General features: G+C 42.2%; 4 non-coding genes and 7 pseudogenes across 4 annotated transcripts; 9 read left to right on the forward strand and 2 right to left on the reverse strand.

Moving 5' to 3' along the window:
- The first annotated feature begins 306 nt into the window (after positions 1-306).
- On the forward strand, positions 307-421 carry LOC136746223 (U5 spliceosomal RNA). The gene has a single exon (XR_010816335.1). It is a non-coding gene; the product is annotated as a U5 spliceosomal RNA (small nuclear RNA).
- Positions 422-7,960: 7,539 nt separating this feature from the next.
- LOC136746215 (uncharacterized) lies at positions 7,961-8,079 on the forward strand (annotated as a pseudogene).
- A 216-nt stretch (positions 8,080-8,295) lies between these two features.
- LOC136746221 (uncharacterized) lies at positions 8,296-8,414 on the forward strand (annotated as a pseudogene).
- A 209-nt stretch (positions 8,415-8,623) lies between these two features.
- On the forward strand, positions 8,624-8,742 carry LOC136746231 (uncharacterized; annotated as a pseudogene).
- Positions 8,743-8,950: 208 nt separating this feature from the next.
- LOC136746212 (uncharacterized) lies at positions 8,951-9,069 on the forward strand (annotated as a pseudogene).
- Positions 9,070-9,286: 217 nt separating this feature from the next.
- On the forward strand, positions 9,287-9,405 carry LOC136746219 (uncharacterized; annotated as a pseudogene).
- Positions 9,406-9,623: 218 nt separating this feature from the next.
- Positions 9,624-9,742, forward strand: LOC136746228 (uncharacterized; annotated as a pseudogene).
- A 209-nt stretch (positions 9,743-9,951) lies between these two features.
- LOC136746217 (uncharacterized) lies at positions 9,952-10,070 on the forward strand (annotated as a pseudogene).
- Positions 10,071-11,049: 979 nt separating this feature from the next.
- LOC136746225 (U6 spliceosomal RNA) lies at positions 11,050-11,156 on the forward strand. Its single transcript, XR_010816337.1, has one exon. It is a non-coding gene; the product is annotated as a U6 spliceosomal RNA (small nuclear RNA).
- Positions 11,157-12,550: 1,394 nt separating this feature from the next.
- trnak-uuu (transfer RNA lysine (anticodon UUU)) lies at positions 12,551-12,623 on the reverse strand. Its single transcript has one exon. It is a non-coding gene; the product is annotated as a tRNA-Lys (tRNA).
- A 235-nt stretch (positions 12,624-12,858) lies between these two features.
- trnay-gua (transfer RNA tyrosine (anticodon GUA)) lies at positions 12,859-12,947 on the reverse strand. Its single transcript is given in 2 exon segments — positions 12,859-12,894; positions 12,911-12,947. It is a non-coding gene; the product is annotated as a tRNA-Tyr (tRNA).
- Between the last annotated feature and the right edge of the window lie 476 nt (positions 12,948-13,423).

Raw genomic sequence — 13,423 nt, forward strand, 5'->3', positions numbered from 1 at the left:
GACAGACAGACAGACAGACACTCACACACACTGTCACACCCCCACACACACACACTTTCACAGAGAGACATACACACACACACACTCACTTTCACACAGAGACAGGCACACACACGTACAGACACACACACTAACTTTCACACAGAGACAGACACACACACACACACATACATACATACATACATATGGAAAAGAAACAATACATTTATAAATCACAATAAGATGTAATAAAGTACAGAAAAACTAAATGTAAGAAAATGTGATCTTTAATACACACAAATATGTATGGCTGGTCGGATGCGTCTTGGACTCGGGTTCCTCTTCATTACGTATAACGCTTTTGCCTTTTGCTAAAGCTTTCCGTGGAGGGGATCGTGGGTGAGTTTGTACCATTTTTGGGAGGCTCTGCCTTGTTGGGGCGGAGCTGTGATCCAGGTGAACAGCAGATCGGGCATAGGTGGGCATGTGGGCGGAGGAGGAAGGCCGGTCAAGCAAATAAGCTTGCTAAGGTACGCAGCAGCAGCAAGCAGCCCCCCCATCCAGCCAGCCAGCCAGTCTGGCTGGCAGTGACTGAGTGGTTGACAGACGGCAAGCAACGGAATGTACATGCTCTGTGATGTCATAGCAGTCAGCTGAGAGAGGCTCGTGATGTCATCGCTGAGCTGGCTGGCTGGCTGGCTCTGTGTGTGTGTGTGTGTGTGTGTGTATCTGTGTCTGTCTGTTTTTCTGTTTGTCAGTCTGTCTGTCTGTCTGTCTCTCTCTCAATTCAATTCATTTGTATTGTCAAAGCAATTGGACATACATACATACATATATATATATATGTAGCGTAAGGTACACTTATAAATTTCAATTAAAGAAGTGAATTCATAGTATCACCTTATCACGAATCCTGGAGTCTTTTAGAACTCAATTTCTGTAATAATTGGACGCAGACACCAATTCCAAAGATATAAATTGTCAAATTTATTTAAAAACAAAGACTAAATGTAGCACTACACTAATTATACAAAAGGGAAAAACTAATTAAAATTCAACTCTAGATCAACAAATCAAAGACAAATCACTTCCGTGACCAAATCAAAGACCATGGGATCACATAGGATAACACACAAATCGTTAAACAAAAAAGGTTATAAACACATTGACTACAATACCGGTTAGTAATTCTAGGAATCACTAAGAAACAGTTGAAAGTGCTAAATTGCAGTTTCAGAAGATGAAAAAAAACTGTAACTGATGGGATATGTAGTACTTTATACTCGAGTGGTCTATGCGATTACACCCTGTTGGTGTTATTAAGAACGCCAAGTACCAGAATGCAGAGCGGGACTGTTTTTTGTGCCGTGACTTGTCGGGGGAAAAACGCGCAGAAAAAACGGATGAGAAGGTGAAGGTAGTATGGCGGTGATGCACGCGTTGGTGAAGTGGGAAAGCGGGGTCGACAAAGACTCTTACAGCGTGATTCCCACTGCTTGCTTTCGCAATTTTGATTTATTCAGCATTGCTGATGATGACGAAGAGACGACTCGAAACTTCAGAGCAGAGTGGAGAGACATGAACAAACCTCCAAAAGGTGGATGGCCTGTCCATGAAGCGCAGATCATTATGACTGGTAAAAATGTTTATTTAAAAAAAAAAAACATTAAAGTCTTTACATGCTATTTGATATATACAATCACAGTATATTTGAAATGAATGTTTAAGTTATTAATGTGTTGTACTTCTAACATACTCTTATAACATGGTAGGTGGTGGTGAGGGCACTAAAAACTCGTCATACTTGACTGGCATTTGTAAGAACGATTTATTGTGTGTTGTGCTTTACAATAAAATCCCCCAAATCACAAAATAAATTAAACCAGATATAATTTAACTTCAGTTTTGATTCAGTGTTGGCTGTTCATCTTAATTTGTATGGTCAAAGCACAGTATTTTTATGACAAATAAATATAATCCCCAAATATCTGTGGACATAATGCAGGGTTTTATTTATTTTATTTTTATTTTAGGAAAAGAAGGTGAACTAAGAAGAAAACTTAATGACCTAACAAAAATGCCCTCTCCTAAAATGAAGAGAGTACCTAAAACAAACAAAAAACTTCAAATTTCAGATGATAGTGACCTTGATGAACCACAGTTACCGGTGAGATAATTACTGCAAATATTAAATAAATGTATTGCAGGATTGTTTTTTTTTAATCATTTTCATATCATTTTCATATATATATATATATATATATATATATATATATATAATTTCATTTTAAACTCTTTTTCTCTCTGAATACAGCACAAAATAAGAAAGAAAACCGATGGAGCTTCAAGAATTAGATCCCATCACATTCTACAGACATTTAAAGAGTCCAGTGAAGTTGAGCTACAGCAAAAAGTTAAGCAGCTCGAAAAGGAAAACACAAGACTTAAAAATGAAAACCAATGTCTTCGAAACCGTATGGTTGATGGTAAGTTTTTTTATTTATAGCAAATAATTCCTTACCTTGATAAATGTTATTCTTAAGTAATTTAGATTCCAGAGTAATGTATTATAGTTGATCATACTGAAGTAATCTAGAACCACAATACAGACTCGTAATGTGCACTGTCTAATAGTTTAATAATACTGATTATTAAATAAAGTTTTTCAACATAACTTCATAATCCTACATTAATGACTATATGCATTACATTAGACCTGGTAATTGTTGTATTTTATCTTTTTTATTTTTTTCGTAGCTAATGTTAATGACCCACAAAAAGGTCAGTTTGCCAATAACATAGAGCAAGTCTCTCAAGTATAATTGCAGGCATTGATGGTTTTGTTTTCACTTTGTATTAAATATATTACTAGAAATGATTATCAATCAATTTTGGACAATCTGAAAAAAATTGTAACAAAAGCCACATTTATCAGCAATGAAGACAAAAGTGTGTCACCATCAAGTGGTTCTGACAGCCCCACAGCAAATTGTTCTGAATCTGACAAAGAATCACCAAAACAGGTGTAACACTCTTGGTCTACAATATTACAAAGACAAGGTAAAAATATATATATTGAAAACAAATATTGGTTGTAAACAATCTAATGATGCTACATTATCAGGTATATTCATAGTTATAGTTGATAATAAGAATGTAATTGAATTATGGGTGTCACAGATTCACTGACTTTATTATGTCTGTAAATTAATAAACTTAGAATTGAGACATACTGTGGTCTTTAATAACACATTTCTGTAACAAAATCACAGCCTCACTGATAATGTCTGAGTATTCCACTTAACATAATATAAGAATAGTTTGGGGATAAACTTGTTTTTTATTTACCATTGTCTTTTAGGTGGAAATATTCCCAGGCACTGGAGTTTACATTGACAAACTGTCCTGGATCCTTGCAGAGAGGTGCAGCACGAATACGTCATATGCAAGAACCCTGACGGTTGCTGTCTTTGACTTTCCAACATTACTAAAGAGCAATCTTCGTGGTGGTGGCAGAAAGAGAGATCCAACTTCGGAGACATTAAGATCCTCATTGATGTTATTGAGGATCATATACAGCTGCCTTCGGAAGGACACGACGTGTTTCAGTTGCGGGGCTTTGCAGCCCAGCGGGACCCTCTTAATGCCGGACATCAGCTGCCCGAGCCGGTGCGGATGAACAGAGGGACGTTAGACAGCGTTACCTTCCGGGCAGGAGCAGCGAGCGGCAACACCGGGGTGAAAGTGTCGTCTAACACTGTGCCATTAGCCACTAGCTGATTGAGCAGATCAGTGGTTTTTAAGAAGATAACAATGGCAGCAGACTTGATATTTTCACACCCTGCTACCTCCCCAACCGCTAACACACACTGCTCTAGGGGGCAGAACTGCACCGGAGCGATCTTGACTCCATGGCGTCGGGTCAGTTTTTCTTATCAAAGACGCATTCAGGGGGTCCGACCCCCCGACCCGGGAAGAACTACCGGTACTCCCCCCTCCCCTCCCCTGTTCCCCCACAATAAGAAAAGCACTGAAAACAGAAGACAAAATAAACAAACTGAAAAAAGTAAAGCAACAAAAAAACGCAGCCAAAGGACAGAGCTCTCAGCAGCACTCCCGCTCACTGCAGACCCCTCCCACACACTCCCAGCTGAGAGAGAGAGAGAGAGAGAGTGTTAGTGTCTGTCTGTCTCTCTCTCTCTGTAGATGCATCATAGGGAACATATGTAACAATCTCTCTTTTTGTTTACCAAAAATGAGAATTAATGTATTTCAAGTGGGTGTTGCCTTGGTTGGAAACGTTTTAAGATTATTTATGAAGTGTAAAGTGGATTTGTCTCAGTTCTCTGTAGTTTTCAATGTATGTGCCATTCAGTAGCGTTCATGTTACAGATATGCCCTATGCAGTGGTAGGGTCAATAAAATGTCAGTAAAACTTTATTTTAGCAATTATGGAGGGGAAGAACTGCAAATAGAGGGTCCCCACTAATTATCTAACTTACCAACAACGTTTAAAATTAGGTCTTGCGAAGCTGCCAAATAATGCTGTATAATCGTATGTGTCTTCATACAACGGCTGCTATAGTCTGATAGCTTTGATTATATATATATATATATATATTTTCTTGTGAACCACAAATGCTATTTGCTTGATTTTTACAGAGTATGTTATAAATACCATTCTTATGAAGCCTGACAAATTGTATGCTGTAATTATGAATATTTTCAAATCATTTGTTTGTTTTTCCTAACATGTTACAAATGTTCCCTATGTGAAAGATGCATTATATCTTAATAATGTCTAAACAATTAAAGATATACAGATTATTATTTTTGGTAAAGTTATAATACATTGCTATTAACTATGTGTGTCAGTAAAAGTTTAAATTTCCTAAAGGATTTTTATTGATCTTGCAAAATAAGTGTTTAGGGAACATTTGTAACATAGAGGTGGGTTAGCCACCGAGTAAGGGCAGCGGCTCCGGCTCCAGCACCATCACCATGTCGCTGGAAAAGCACTAAGTGAGCTCACAGTGAGCTCAGTGTAATGTCTGCTCTGGTGAGCTCACAGTGTGACCTAGTCGTGAGTTCACGTCTTCACTGGGTAGTCCTTGACAACTTAATTGACTCAAATCTTGGGCTTAATTGGTCAAAATGACCATTGGTTGAAGGTACTCAGGGACTGATGTGTAGAGAGACTTATTAAACCTGCAGGATTGTGGTTTTCCCAGATCAGAATTAACCAGATCACCACAAAGGAACATGGTAGGTGCTATTGCAACACACATTACACAAATACATTGAAATCCAAGTTTGCAGTGGTCCTTGGGCCATTGTGTGGTGATCCAGATCACTTCAGCAGGAATTTTGCAGCGGTCTGGACTACCTCTCTCTCTCTCTCTCTCTCAATTCAGTGCATTTGTATTGTCAAAGCAATTGGACATGCATACATACATACATACGTCTGATGAGTCTCGATTTCAGAGTCAGAATTTGGTGTATACAGAATGAGAACATGGATCCATCATGCCTTGTTACCACTGTGCAGGCTGGTGGTGGTGGTGTAATGGTGTGGGGGATGTTTTCTTGGCACACTTTAGGCCCCTTAGTGCCAATCGGGCATCGTTTAAATGCCACGGCCCATTGTTTCTGACCATGTCCATCCCTTTATGACCACCATGTACCCGTCCTCTGATGGCTACTTCCAGCAGGATAATGCACCATGTCACAAAGGTCGAATCATTTCAAATTGGTTTCTTGAACATGACAATGAGTTCACTGTACTAAACTGGCAACCACAGTCACCAGATCTCAACCCAATAGAGCATCTTTGGGATGTGGTGTGTAGCGTTATGTTGGGTGTATTTGGATAAGAGTATTTGGGCTCTGAGCTGAAGCACGGATCTAAAGAAGACCTCTCCCCCCCAAAGTTATCAGATTTCCTTAGCGCATCAGCTTGGAACTGGTTTGCATCAAAGTGACAGTTTTGGGGAGGATGGCACCGAGAAGAGGCCAAATAGTTTGTTATTCTGCTATGAGATGTCTGGAGAAAGGGGCCTGTTGGTGATAAAAACTCTTTGAAGTGGATGAGAGCTGAAATCCCGACATAGAGCTACGAACCCAGGCCAACCGGCATTTCCAAAAGATGGCATGGATTGACATCAGTCATAAATCAAGCCCCCCTCCAATAGGACACTGGGGGCTGAAACCGAAATCCAATCTCAAGAACTCAGGAACCAATCACCTATTGATCTGACAGACTATAAAGGACAAACACGGCCTTTCTTTCTCTCTCTCTCTCACCTGAACCAGTAACTCGCTGCCACAGCATAACCTGTAGCTCTGTTGCCAGAACCGGAATCAGAAACCAACCAAGTCTTTGCCGGCAACAGAAGAGTTAAACTGGGAGAAGGAGATTGAGCCGTACGAAGAATTCTTTTAAAGGACTTTATTAAATAAAGAACTTTACAGACTGCACTGCCCGCCTGTGCCCACCTGATCAGTGGAGTTTTACAGCTGGACAATTGACTAAGTCGACTGAATACGAAAGTGTCAGTCATTTAAATAGCTATTTGAGTCTTAAGAAACTTGACCCTTGGAACAAACAGGGCCCTGCTTTCCTCAAAGACTTCATCTTCAAGTAACTACGGTGGAACCCCAGCTTACAAAGAAGATTTTGTGCACAACCTTGGAGCCTTCAAACCAGTGGAAAATCTGTTTGGAAACGACTCTACTTTCGCGAAACCCCAACTTCCAGGTGCATCGACTGAGTGGAAGTTCTTGGACAAAGCCGAACCGGACTGCCTTTGTTCCAACCACACGGAACTCGTGCCGTGTGCTGTTATCTGAGCCGGAAGCCAGAGAGGCCTATCTGCGACGAAGTTCACATAAGTTTAACAGTTTGGAGTTCATGATTCATGACATTTGAGAAATCAATTAGAAATGTTAATCTGTGATTCATAACTCTAGAATGTGTAATATCATTTAGTTTTCTTAAATATAAATGTGTGTTGCATTAAACTGTTTTGTTGATAATTTTAGAAATAAAATCTGTCAACGCCGAGAAATATCTTCTCATTCCTGTTTTACTGTTTATTCTGAAATTGACACAAGTTAATAGACATTAGATTAGTGGTGGCCCTGCCTATCCTTAATCATTGAATAATAATCAGTTAAGGGAAATTGTGGTAACAAGTAATGATAGGATCTTTCTTGGCACCTAAACGTAAATGAGACTGATATATATATATATATATATATATATATATATATATATATATATATATATATATAATGAGAAGTTACCTGACATAAATACTAACCTGCGTAGTTATTTAATGTGTGACTAATAATACTAACGAGAGACTCACCTTCGTCTTACTAACCGGTATTGTAGTCAATGTGTTTATAACCTTTTTTGTTTAACGATTTGTGTGTTATCATATGCGATCCCATGGTCTTTGATTTGGTCACGGAAGTGATTTGTCTTTGATTTGTTGATCTAGAGTTGAATTTTAATTAGTTTTTCCCTTTTGTATAATTAGTGTAGTGCTACATTTAGTCTTTGTTTTGAATAAATTTGACAATTTATATCTTTGGAAATGGTGTCTGCGTCAAATTATTACAGAAATTGAGTTCTACAAGATTCCAGGATTCGTGATAAGGTGATACTATAAATACACTTCTATAATTGAAATTTATAAGTGTACCTTACGCTACATAATTGGTGCCCCGTGAGAGGAATCTTAGACTGAAAAGAACTAAGTTCTGTAATAGTTATTGGAGAGCTTTGTCCAGAAATCCAGATTCCAAAGGTTAGTAACAAGAAAACTTTTGTAGGCACGATACACTGTTTGTACTCTAGGGGACGCTCTAGAATTGCCCACGTGGTATGTGTATTTTTCTTTTTTTTTTTTTTTTTGCTGGAAGTTCTGTCAATACCCTCCAGCCTTTAAGAGACATCATGCAGCCAGGCCTCTTGGCTTGCGGCCACACCGTTCTGAACGCGCCCGATTTCATCAGATCTCGGAAGCTAAATGGAGCAGCGCCTGATCAGTACTTGGATGGGAGACCTCCTGGAAATACCAGGTACTGCAAGCTTTTTACGTCTCCTGGGTAACTTCATCGTAGATCTTAATACTCTCTTTCTGTCTGGAGGAGATATAATTGATGAAATGTACACGTACCCGGCTACTTTCAACACCCTTTGCTGCACTGATATTTTTTCCTCCATTATTCTTTTTCTTTTTTCTTTTTTCTGGAAGTTCCGTCAATATCCGCCAGCCTTTAAGAGACATCATGCAACCAGGCCTCTCGGCTTGCGGACACACAGTCCTGAACGCGCCCGATCTCGTCAGATCTCGGAAACTAAACGGGGCAGGACCTGGTCAGTACTTGGATGGGAGATCTCCAGGAAATACCAGGTGCTGCCAGCTTTTTACGTCTCCTGGGGAACTTCATCGTAGCTCTTAATACTCTCTTTCTGTCTGGAGAAGATATAATTGAAGAATTGTACACGTACCCGGCTACTTTCAACACCCTTTGCTGCACTGGTATTTTTCCCTCTATTTTTCTTTTTTTTTTTGCTGGAAGTTCCGTCAATACCCGCCAGCCTTTAAGAGACATCATGCAGCCAGGCATCTTGGCTTGCGGCCACACCATCCTGAACGCGACCGATCTCGTCAGATCTCGGAAGCTAAACGGGGCAGGACCTGGTCAGTACTTGAATGTGAGACCTCCTGGAAATACCTGGTGCTGCAAGCTTTTACGTCTCCTGGGAAACTTCATCGTAGCTCTTAATACTCTCTTTCTGTCTGGAGAAGATATAATTGAAGAATTGTACACGTACCCGGCTACTTTCAACACCCTTTGCTGCACTGGTATTTTTCCCTCTATTTTTCTTTTTTTTTTTGCTGGAAGTTCCGTCAATACCCGCCAGCCTTTAAGAGATATCATGCAGCCAGCCCTCTTGGCTTGCGTCCACACCGTCCTGAACGCGCCCGATCTCGACAGATCTCGGAAGCTAAACGGGGCAGGGCCTGGTCAGTACTTTGATGGGTGATCTCCTGGAAATACCAGGTGCTGCCAGCTTTTTACGTCTCCTGGGAAACTTCATCGTAGCTCTTAATACTCTCTTTCTGTCTGGAGGTGTTATAATTTAGGAATTGTACACGTACCCGGCTACTATCAACAGCCTTTGCTGCACTGATATTTTTCCCTCCATTTTTCTTTATTTTTATTTTTTTTTGCTGGAAGTTCCGTCAATACCCGCCAGCCTTTAAGAGACATCATGCAGCCTGGCCTCTTTGCTTGCGGCCACACTGTCCTGAACGCGCCCAATCTTGTGAGATCTTGGAAGCAAATCGTGGCAGGGCCTGGTCAGTATTTGGATGGGTGACCTCCTGGAAATACCAGGTACTGCAAACTTTTTACGTCTCCTGGGTTACTTCATCGTAGTTCTTAATTCTCTCTTTCTGTCAGGAGGAGATATAATTGAAGAATTGTACACGTACCCGGCTACTGTCAACACCCTTTGCTGCACTGATATTTTTCCATCCATTTTTCTTTTTTTTTTTTTTTTTTTTGCTGGAAGTTCCGTCAATACCCGCCAGCCTTTAAGAGACATCATGCAGCCAGGCGTCTCGGCTTGCGGCCTCACCGTCCTGAACGCTACCGATCTTGTCAGATCTCGGAAGCTAAACGGGGCAGGGCCTGGTCAGTACTTGGATGGGTGACCTCCTGGAAATACCAGGTGCTGCAAGCTTTTTATGTCTCCTGGGTAACTTCATTGTAGCTCTTAATTCTCTCTTTCTGTCTGGAGGAGATATAATTGAAGAAATGTACACGTACCCGGCTACTTTCAACACCCTTTGCTGAACTGATATTTTTCCCTCCATTTTTCTTTTTTTATTTGCTGGAAGTTCCGTCAACACCCGTCTGCCTTAAAGAGACATCATGCAGCCAGGCCTCTCGGCTTGCGGCTACACCGTCCTGGACGCACCCCGTCTCGTCAGATCTCGGAACTTAAACGGGTCAGGGCCTGGTCAGTACTTGGATGGGAGACCTCCTGGAAATACCAGGTGCTGCAAGCTTTTTACGTCACTTGGGTAACTTCATCGTAGCTCTTAATACTCTCTTTCTGTCTGGAGGAGATATAATTGAAGAATTTTACACGTACCCCGCTACTTACAACACCCTTTGCTGCACTGATATTGTTCCCTCCATTTTTTTTTTTTTTTTTTTTTTTTTTGCTGGAAGTTCCGTCAATACCCACCAGCCTTTAAGCGACATCATGCAGCCAGGCCTCTCTGCTTTTGGCCACACCATCCTGAACGCGCCCGATCTCGTCAGATCTCGGAAGCTAAACGGGGCAGGCGACCGATTGTCATTTCTCACTACTTCTTTCTTAGCAGACGCCCTCTTCCTGTGCGACTTGCCAAGGCACAAGAGATTTTTATAATGGTGCAATTCAGAATCAAATTACCCACCAAGGCTTAGTACCAATGACGTGTTCAAGACGTTACACAGGTGCAGTGGAGAAATCTACAGGTCACGCACGTCCTGCAGCCCACATTGTGAGCTAATCATTGCAGACCAGGTATGGAGTCATCGTTAATGGCTCAGGGGAGGGGGGCTGTAAGGGAACATCAAGATACGATACGATACGATACGATACACCTCACCTCACCAGCGCAGCCCCGGCCGCTCCGCCTGGCGGCTGGCAGGGGGGAAGCATCTCTGCCCACTACTTCGGCGTATCGGGGATTGTAGTGGATTTCTGCTCCGTTTTCCAATGACACTTGGGATTACGGTTGATTGATTACCTCTCCGGATTTGCACATTCCCCCAGCATGCCTCTGCCCGGCATGGGGATGGGGTGAAGTGTCCCTGTCTGCCATGGTGGTACGGACGTTTGGTGAAAGAGAGGCGCTAGAGTCTCTCCAGGGAAGGCCCCCGGCCTCACCGCCAACGAGCAGGGAGTGGGACAGGCTTCCCGGCCCCAAACAGCGAGTCGCCTCGCTCCCCCGGCCCACCTGGGTACAAAGGCGGGTGCTCTCTAACCCAGCCCTTGTGTTCGCGACGGCAATACGTATAATAAAACTGGAACGATACAGAGAAGATTTGCATGGCCCCTGTGCAAGGATGACACGCAAATTCGTGAAGCGTTCCATATCTTGGTCAGTTTCTCGGTAGCGCGCCGGTTCCCATTGTCCTTGCGGGCATCTGGTGCTTGCGTCGCGGGCGGTTTCTCACACCGTGGGTATCTCTCCCTCTCGCGCCCGTGCTCGGTGGTGTCGAGTCCTCTCGCACTCCTGCGTCACAGCGGATCTCTCGACCCCGTTCGGCGCAAGCGAATTTTCCCTCCGTTTTTGTTCTTTCCACTGCTAGCGCTGCCTCTGTGAAGGCGGATGGTGCTTGTGAGAAGTCAACAGCGTGTCCACCGAAAAGGGTGTCTGACTCCTGGTTTTGGATCCGGAAGGGTTGATAACAGACCGAAACGGTTACAATATGATACTGCTTAGATTAATTGTGAATATGTATTGTGATCGTGCTCGGCTCAGGTGTGCGTTCAGTCCGCACACAAAACATTTCGGTCGCGAAACGTCTAATCAAATCGAATAAAATGGCGGGGATAGCATGTTTGATCCGTGTGCTATTGTTTTTCAACAATTGTAATGCCCTTTGTAACGTTTAACCACTTCGTTACATACAGCTTGTTATAGGATATTTTGAACTGAACCTATTTTGCTGTGAATTTATATTTACTGCGAATAGTTTATTGTGGCTGGTCTTGGTCTGTCTGCACTAAATAAATGATTTGTATCAAGGGATTATTTAGTTTGTCTGTGTACTTTTTTACCTAACCACTAAAGGCCACTCCTTGCACTTCACACATTTGCCCTTTTAATTACTCCCTTACTGACATACATTAACATGCAATGTGCGTGTGATAATAGTTTTAGCAGCCTGTTGCCATTCAGCTGAGACAATAACTAGTAAATCCTTTTATTTATTTTTTAATGTTGGTGCGCCGCGAAGGTTTTTGGTCTCAGCAAAGTGTGCCGTGGCATTACAACGCTTGGGAACCACTGGCTTGGCTTGTTGGGCATCCAGGTATGCACTGAGATTACGATCGGCACGATGATTGTCGTTCTCAGGAGAATTGTGTTTCTTTGCTGATCACGTTCTCTGTCGCTTTTTACACAGTTCTTACAAGTGGCACATTGGGGATGAGGAGCAGAGCATGCTGACACGCATAGCTGTGGACTTCTGCATGGCATGGGGCCACAGGTCATTCCAAGTATTTCAAGACGCCTGCAAATGTGTGGACACGTTGTGTTGGCCCAACCCTCACAGATTGTGCCAAGTCAAGTAGAGATGCATGTTGTGCTGTTCTAAAGTGACACGTCGTCAACGGCAAAAACATCTCTCAGAGTTCCTGGCTTGACTTGCCTCTGGAAGACAACAGGCTGGATATTTGCCGAAAGAAGCAAAGAGGACTAGACACCTCGCCTAGACGCAACTGCAGATTTCATTGTCATTTTACCATCATGGCCCTCGGTCAACAAGGCACCCAAACAGGGACTTGAACCCTGGACCCTCGGATTAAAAGTCTGATGCTCTACCGGCTGAACTACCCGGGCTTCAGTGAGGTGCTTCACAATGTGTTGGCTTCATGATATTTCCAGACCGCTTTCTGGACGGTTTAGAAAACTGGGCTCAGGGTGAAAAGGGTCACATGCATATGAGATGTGTGGGCAATGCGAGTTCTCCACAACAAATCCGAATTTCCGGGGTTTTTTCCTTGTCCTCATGCAATTCCAATGGCTTGACATTTGGGAGCTCGTCCAAAACCGATGTCAAACCATAATCACGCCTTTCTTCGAGCCGGAATTGAACCAGCGACCTAAGGAAGCCCGCTGCCTGAAACCTACAGTCCTCCACTCTACCAACTGAGCTATCAAAGGGAAGCTTCTCACCGTCTTCCTCTGGAAGTCTCTGTGGCCGTGCAAAGCCAAGAAGCACCGTGGCTTGGCTCAGTGGTTTTCAACCCGTGTACCGTGAGTACTACCCAATTGTGTCGTGAGATTTTTATCCCCTGAAAAATATTATGTCATTTTGTTTGGTCAACTTCATAAATCTTGTATCAAATCAAACTTATTCAAATGTGTGAAAATATTACATTTATACATCACCTGTAGAAAGCGTTTCATAACTGAAATGTTGTGTTTGCCGGACTGAACGCACACCTACACTGAGTTGCAGTGCTATCAGTTGTATCGTAAGGTACACTTATAAATTTCAATTTAAGAAGTGAATTTATAGTATCACCTTATCACGAATCCTGGAATCTTGTAGAACTCAATTTCTGTAATAATTGGACACAGACACCAATTCCAAAGATATAAATTGTTAAATTTATTCAAAACCAAAGACTAAATGT

This window comes from Amia ocellicauda, unplaced genomic scaffold, assembly GCF_036373705.1.
Source record: "Amia ocellicauda isolate fAmiCal2 unplaced genomic scaffold, fAmiCal2.hap1 HAP1_SCAFFOLD_97, whole genome shotgun sequence".
Classification (NCBI taxonomy): Eukaryota; Metazoa; Chordata; class Actinopteri; order Amiiformes; family Amiidae; genus Amia; species Amia ocellicauda.